Below are 8513 nucleotides of genomic sequence, written 5' to 3'. Positions count from 1 at the left end.
TTCCCCGATTCCCACCGACTTCAATTTGACTCGGGCTGCTTGATGCCACACTGTCAAATGCGGCATTGATGTCTAGAGCAGTCACTCTCATCTCACCACTGGATGTCTGCTCTTTTGTCCATCTTCGGACCAAGGCTGTAATGAGGTCTGGAGCCGTGTGGTCGTGGCAGAAGCCAAGCTGAGCATCGGTGAACGGGTTATTGCTGAGTAAGTGCCGCTTGATAGCACTGTCGATGACACCATCCATCACTTTGCTGATGGGGGCATAATTGGCTGGGTTGGATTTGTCCTGCTTTGTGTACAGGACATAGTTGGGCAATTTTCCACATTGCAGGGTAGATGCCAGTGTTGTAGCTGTACTGGAACAGCTTGGCTAAGGGGACGGCTAGTTCAAGAGCACGAGTCTTCAACAACACATCCAGGATGTTGTCAGTGCCTGTAGCCTTTGCTGTGCCCAGTGCCTTGAGTCATTTCTTGATATCACATGGAAAGAATCAAGTTTTCTGAAAACTGGCATCTATGATGGTGGGCACCTCAGGGGGAGGTCTAGATGGTTCATCTACTTGGCATTTCTGGTCAAAGATGGTTGCAAATGCTTCGGTTTTGTCTTTTGCACTGACATGCAGGATCCGGCTTCAATGTGGTTGGGGATGTTTTTGGAGCCTCCCCTCCGGATAGATGTTTAATTGTCCACCACCATTCACTGCATGTGGCAGGACTGCAGAGCTTTGATCTGTTGGGTGTGGGGTTGCTCAGCTCTCCATAGCATGCTTGTTCTGCTGTTTAGCATGCCTGTAGTCCTATGTTGTAGCTTCACCAAGTTGACACCTCATTGAGGTCTGCCTGCTGCTGCTCCTGGCTTAATGGTAATGGTAGAGTGGGGGGGGGTGGGGGGTGGGGGTGAGATATGCCAGGCTATGAGGTTACAGACTTTGGTTGAGTACAATTCTGCTACTGCCCCACATGGATGCCCAATTTTGCATTGCTAGATCTGTTTGAAATCTATCCCATTTAGCAGTGGTAGTGCCACACAACACAAAGGAGGGTATCCTCAATGTGAAGGTAGGACTTCGTCTCCACAACGACTGTGGTGGTCACTCCTATTAATACAGTTATGGACAGAAGCATCTGCAGCAGGCAGCTTGGTGAGGATTAGTTTAGTTTAGAGATACAGCACTGAAACAGGCCCTTTGGCCCACCGAGTCTGTGCCGACCATCAACCACCCATTTATACTAATCCTACACTAATCCCATATTCCTACCACATCCCCACCTGTCCCTATACATTTCCCTACCACCCACCTATACTAGGGGCAATTTATAATGGCCAATTAACCTATCAACCTGCAAATCTTTGGCATGTGGGAGGAAACCAGAGCACCTGGAGAAAACCCACAGACACGGAGAACTTAGTCAAGTATGTTTTCCCCTCTTAGTTCCCTCACCCCCTGCCACATACCCAGTCTAGCAGCTATGTCCTTTAGGACTCAGCCAGCTTGGTCAGTAGTGGTGCTACTGAGCCACTCTTGGTGGATATTGAAGTCCCAGAGTACATCCTGTGCCCTTGCCACCCTCAGTGCTTCCTCCAAGTGCTATTCAACATGGAGGAGTACTGACCTCAGGTGAGGGTGGTAGGTTGTAGTCAGGAGGTTTCCTTGTCCACATTTGACCTGATGCCATGAGACATCATGGTCCAGAATCAATGTTGACTCCCAGGGCAACTCCCTCCCTACTGTACATCACTGTTGCTGGGGGCATCCTTTTGCTGGTATAGGACATACCTGGAGATGATGGCAGTCTCTGGGTGATTTTGTCAAGCATGTTTCCGTGAGTATGACTGTCAGGCTGTTGCATGATTTATCTGAGAGACAGCTCTTCCCACTTTGGCACAAGCCCCCCAGTTGTTACCAAGGAGGACATTGCAGGGTGGACAGGGCTGGGTTTGCCATTGTCATTTCTGGTGCCAAGGTCAATGGTAGGTGGTCCATCCTGTTCCATGGATTTTTATTGACTATGTAGCAGTTAGATACAACAGAGTGGCTTGCTAGGCCATTTCTGAGGGCATGCAAGAGTCAACCAAATGGCTGTGGGTCTGGAGTCACATGTTAAGCAGACCAGGTAAGAACAGCAGATTTCCTTCCCTAAAGGAGGTTAGTGAACCAGATAGATTTTTAGCAACCATGATTTCATTACACTGGCTTTTTAATTCCAGATTTGTTAATTGGACTTAAATACCACCTTCTGTTGTGGTGGGATTTGAACCCATGTCACCAGCACAATACCCTGGGTCACTAGTCTAGTGACAATACCACTACACCACCCCATCTCCAACATCCTGGAACATGTCAACTCCCACATGGAATTCCAAGATCACTCCAATCAAGTTTCTGTCCCTGCTGCAATACTAAAACAGCTTCCATTAAAGATAAAAATGAAATGTTGTAACTGTGTAAACTATCCCTCTTCATTATTCTTAACCTAGCCACAGTCAGTTATTGCCCTGAGTGAAGACACCATCCTTCTCCAATGCCTCTCCCTCATTAATGCAAACTATCTGCACAAACTCACCTGGTTCTATTCTCCTAGATCCAGTCCTAGCTGTGTCAACACCTTCCTGCACTACTCCAGAAATATGACCTCCAGTGTGGTCATAAGGCTCTATCCTTTGACCCCTCTTATTGGCATGTTGCCTCTTGGTGATATCAATTACACAAATAGTTTCTAGATGTTTGATAACTCCAGTTCTACCTCACCACCTCAAATGTAGTTGTGTTTCAATAGGCTAATCCCAGCAATTAGATACATTGACCAATTTAGTTGAGATGGTGACAAATGAGCTACTAGATACAAGATACAAGTGTAATCGCTTTATTGATCATTTGATAATTAGTTTCAGAGTTAGCTCATGTTTCCTGTATAGGAACAAGGCTATCAATGAAGCAGAGATCAGACAGACAGCTGTCACAGTCAGGGCCACAATCAGAACCACCTCAGACTTCACACCTACAAAGCAATGAGAAACCAATGATTAGTGAAGGAAACACTGAAGGGAAAATGGAAACTAGCAGTCAGCCAACTCACCACCTGAGACCTCTCCTGCAGCCTTTGCTCAACTTCATTCAGGGACTCCATTGCCAGGTCAGTCACCTCAGTATCCAGAATGACCAGGGGTCGAAGTGAGGCCTCACCCTCCCACTTCAATCCAGCTTCACTCTCTGCAATATCAAACATGCCAGTTAGAGGGGATAAAGGGAGACCTCCCACATCTAGAGGATCAATGTCCTACCAGCTTCAGGTACAAGATCCCTCCTTCCTCTGGAAGGAAATCGGAACTCCCTTGTGGCACCACAGTTACCCACATGGCAACAGGCACAAATGTCATTGTTGGATTGCTCCAATGGGGCCCAGCTAAACAAGAAACAGTTTATCAATCAGGTTGTCCATCACTTTTCCATACAACATCCCTCAGGAGAGAAAGGGAACTTACACATTCTGTATCTTGTGGAAAGTACAAGCTTTATTCATGGAATCTCTCCAATCCACTGGAGCAACTTTCAGGTGACAAGTAATGAAAATCTGTGGGATAAATTTCATCAGCCAATTAGTGACTCCCTCCCAACATGGAGCCCAATGATAAGCTTCCTCTTACCAAGGAACGGTCATCTCCAAAGAAGCGGAAAGCATCCAGGTCAAACCGGAGCTTGTCCAGCTCACGCTCGTCTCTTGGCAACATGAAGGTTGAAAAGGAGTCCTCACCTTTGCTGTCCAGGAGGCAACTGGAGAAAGATTCCAAAAGGGACATGAAGTGAATCAAGTGAAGCCATTGAGATGGGAGCAGCTAGAGAAAGCAGAGAGCTCCTTACCCATTGTAGTCAATGATGCTGTATCTCGGGGTGGAATCCTTGTCTGGGCTCAATGTAGCTACACAGCGGTCAATGTAGAGCTTCAGGGGCATGTGGTTGGTTATTGAAACAGAGGCCTCAATGTGAATGAGGTCACCCAGGTAGTAGACAGTCGAGGTGCACTCTGTAAGCCAGTCATCTGAAGTACAAGAGGACAAGGGTTGGAGACAGTGGGTACAACTCCCAGTGGGTGAGTACAGGAAATCACTCCCCATCCACCCATCACATACCATTCATTAGGCGCAGTGAGAATGACAGATGCCCTTCTCCAGACCTGGTGGAGCTGAATGGGATCCAGGTGGGCTTGATGGGGTTACTGCTCACATTCCCCTTCCTGGAAGGACAGGGGAGTCATTTTGGGACAAATTGAGAAAAACCAGCTCTAGATCATATCTAGAATCAAGTAAATATACTCACCTAAAATAATGACTCAATGGGAATGACAGCTCCATTTGTTCTCACAATGACAGATCCATGATACTGGGGGGTGTGGTTCAGGTGGGTGGTGTAGACCAGGAAATCTCCAGCCATCTGAAAGACATCATATTGAAGGGAGATCTGATCCCAACAGGAGAATACTCTATACAGAGATGAAGAATGAAGTGATGCCATTGAAACAGTTCTTAAATTGGCTTGACAGGGTAGTGCTGATAGTCAGTTCCCCAACTGACTAGTAAAATTCACAAGTTTAGACTCATACAGGGTCAGTCATTTAGGGTTGACTTGACTAAAAATAGCTTCATTCAAAAGGCCATGAATCTTCAGAATTCTCTACCCAAGAGCTAGAAATCCTCATGGATGATATTCAAAATGGATGGATATATTTGAGTATGAAGGGAATCAGAATGAGATGAGGACATGGAATTTGTGGAGAAGTTTAACCACGATCTTAATGAATGAGGAAGAAACTAGAGGGGCTGTACAGCCTGTTGCTCTGGAGAATTAACACATCAAGCAAGGCAGGAGACTGAGCACAAGAACTGAACCAAATAGGGGAATGGCCCAAAAGGACAGCTTCACTTAACAGTTAAGGAGCCACAAGTTACAGCAACTGAGAGCACTGAAATAATCCAGTTACAGGGAAAGCAGGAAATGTGGCATCAAATCTAATTTTTCCATTCTGTTCATTGAAGAGTCAACCAGATTAAATAAAACTGGACTGAAACTGAAGATTCAAGTTGAGTTTAATGAGGGGCAGTAGAACTGAAAAGACTCATTAATGAGGATAAGAAAAACAGGAAAGCTTGAAGAGACCAAAGAGAAGGTTCAAGACCAATTGGGCTGATAATACAAGGTGGGAAAGAAGGAGACTGGATAAAACAAAAGTACAATACACAACTAACAAGATTGAAGTTTGATAATGCAGGAGACAGACATCTCAATGACATTTCACAATGTGTTGGAATGAAGAGTTGGGAACAATCTACACCAAACTTAGAGCAAGAGTCAATATTACCTGCAATCTGCTGCCACATTCATGGAGCCCATAGTCAAAGAGGACAGTGTGGTTCTGAGAGTAGATCCTGGTCGGCCGACAACCTGCTGTCCCCAGGGTCAGGTCAGCAGCTTTAATCAAGTGCCTGGTTCCAAATAAATCCATCTGGACCCTGACCAGCAGGTTCTGCTCTCCACACTGCACCGTCACAGTCTGCAGTGGAGACACACTTTGACCCTCAGACACACGGAAATGGGAACCAAAGGGAGACCCAGTTGGAGGGACTCTCTGAGGCACAGGGGTGGCTTTTACTCTTCTCCATGGAAACCTCTGGTCTCGAAACTGTTGCCAAGTATCAGAGCAACAGACAACTCCAACTAACACCAGCACTGGGAGCAAAGCCCTCATTACAAAATCCCCCATGATACCAAACAACTCAACCATCCCTTCACCCACCAACCAGCTCCTTTTATACACACAACCTGCAGTCACCTGACACCAATGATCCCAGAAGCAGCAACATTGAGCCAATTAACCAGCTCCAATCTCCACAATTTACACCCAATGACAGAACTCATGGATTTATTGGCAGGAGGGCCTTTTTTATTCGGACCAATAGGAGTGACTCTGAGTTTCCCCATGTCACCTGACACAAATCAGCTCCACGATTGCTCATTTTGACGGAAACTATTCATACAATAGTCTAGAATTATCTGGCCAATGTCACATTCCTGATTGTGGGATCTTGCTGTGCACAAGTTGGCTGCTGTGCTTCCAACATTACAACAGCGACTACACTTCCCAAAGTGTTTTATTGGCTATAAAGTGCTCTGGGATGTCCTGTGCTCGTGAAAGGTGCTATATGAATGCAAGACTTTCTTTTTTTCAAACAACTCTCTGGTTAAGCCTCAGTTGGAGCATTGTGTCCAATTCTGGGCACCGTACTTTAGGAAAGATGTCAAAGCCTTGGAGAGGGGTCAGAGTTTCAGGATGATACCAGGAATGAGGGAATCAGTAATGTGGAGAGACTGGAGAAGCTGGGATTGGTCTCCTTGGAGCAGAGAAGGTTAAGGGGAGATTTAAATCGAGGTGTTCAACATCATGAGGGGTTTTGTTGGAGAAACCGCTCCCTCTGGGAAGTGGGGGGGTCATGTTGCCTGGATGGACGACAGTCGCCTGCCCAAGATCATGGTGTACGGGAAGCTGACCACTGGTAAAAGGAACAGAGGGGGCCCATGCAAATGTTTCAAGGACTCCCTGAAGAAGTCCCTCTCTGTGTGCCACATCGACCATCGCCAGTGGGAAGTGCAGACCATAGATCGTGATGCCTGGAGATGCTACATCAAGAGGGCTACAGACACCTCTGAGACTGAGCGAAGAACCAGCATGAAAGAGAAAAGGAGGAGAAGGATAGATCCAATTACCCCCAGCAGCCACTACACCTTCACTTGTACCCACTGTGGGAGAATCTGCTGATGACGGAAAGGCCTGACCAACCACCAGCTTGCCTGCAACCGGTGGGTACAACCTTCCCAAAATCTTCATCAGCGAGGAAATGCCAAGAGGAATGGGAGCAATTCCCTTGCAGTGTAATGAAAGGAATTAAATTGACACATTGTGTGGGATCACATATTGAAGCTAATGATGAGGAATTATTTCATTAGAACTGAACTGAGCTTGTTACAGGATAAACTCGTTTCCCAACTACATTGCTGTCATCAGAACAGTCAATCAGGAATAACAAGTTACTTTGCATTATTTCTCAAATGGCAGCTTCACATTGCCCGCTGGTAAGATTCTCTCAGTTATTCTGTCTCACTCACTGCCAAGCTTTTCTGTCCAGCTGCCAAGTCTGACGAATCCTAATCTATTCCCTCAGGTATTTTTTACCAGCCCTTCCTACAGTTTCAAACTCTGCTCTGAGATATAACTGGCTCGACTGCAGGCTCTGAAAGGGGTGCCGAGTGCTGTTTGCTGGTCTGTTCCAAATATCATTGAATCTAATTCAAATTAACCAGCACATCGATCGCAGGGAGCTGTGTTTGTTGGATCAGTATTCGACACGACAGAGAAAGATTCGAGAATATGGAGCGCTGTCTCTCAACTTCCTACAGGTAATTGTTTTATTGGGTACCAGACACCAGGTAGATTCTGTAACACAGACAGTAAAGGGGAAATCGTTGCCTCTGTGTATTCTCTTTCTCTGTAAGTCATCTTTCTCTCTCACGCTGCTGATCCTGTCTCCCTGTTTGTCCGTTTGATTTCTCCTTATGAATAAACCTCTCTCACTTTTTCTCAATGTCCTTTCTATCCTGCCCTTATCCCTCTCTTTCTCCACACTAACACCTCGATATTTAAGGGTTAATGCAATGTTGAACTCCATAGATCAGAACAGCAAGAAATTGTAATCAAACTCTGGTCAGATCACAGCTTGAGGACTACGTTCAGTTCTGGTCAATGAAACACCAGTGAGGCATTCAAACACCGGAGGCAGTGAGGAGAAGAGACACAAGACTGATCCCCAGGCAGTAGGGTCTGAGTTATGAGGAAAGATTGGAGTGACTTGGGCGTTTGAGCTACCTGAGCAGTGATCTTATTGTGATATATAAGATAGTGAACAATATGGAAACGGTTAAACAAACGACACAGGTTTGAATAGTAAAAGGTAACTTTGGGAATGATATCAGGAATGATAAACAGGGAGTGGCCAATACTTAGTTGGGACTTCTGAACAGAATGATAGAGGTGAAGACCCTGGAATCATTGACGTATTGAATGGGTTGTGTTCTGGTAAACAAAGTGTTGACATTATCGGTAGTGGTTGGGGCCGCTTCTCTTCACGATGATCTAAATGAGCCAAGGTGCTTCACAGGAGTGTTGTAAAGGAACATACCACACCGAGCCATATAAAGAGATATTAGGACAGGTGACTGAAAGCTTGGTCTAAGAGCGATGTTTAAGGAGTGACTTAAAGGAGGAAAGGAAGGTAGTGAGGCGGAGAGGGTTAGGGAGAGGATTCCAGAGATTAGGACCTCGACAGCTGAAGGCACCGACACCAACGGTGGAGCGATTACAATCAGGAATGGTGGAGAGGCCAGAATTGGAAGAGTGTTGTTATCTCAGAGGATCTTGAAGCTGAAGCAGATTACAGAGATAGGGAGGGGCGAGGCTGTGGA

The 8513-nt window shown here is 46.0% G+C and overlaps 1 pseudogene; it reads right to left on the bottom strand.

Annotated features, from left to right (window-relative positions):
• Positions 1-494: 494 nt before the first annotated feature.
• Positions 495-5760, bottom strand: LOC137357461 (zona pellucida sperm-binding protein 3-like; annotated as a pseudogene).
• Between the last annotated feature and the right edge of the window lie 2753 nt (positions 5761-8513).

The sequence above is a fragment of the Heterodontus francisci genome, chromosome 48, assembly GCF_036365525.1.
Source record: "Heterodontus francisci isolate sHetFra1 chromosome 48, sHetFra1.hap1, whole genome shotgun sequence".
NCBI classification, from domain to species: domain Eukaryota; kingdom Metazoa; phylum Chordata; class Chondrichthyes; order Heterodontiformes; family Heterodontidae; genus Heterodontus; species Heterodontus francisci.
The sequence above is the reverse complement of the archived record's forward strand: the minus strand, read 5'-3'. Positions and strand labels throughout refer to the sequence as shown.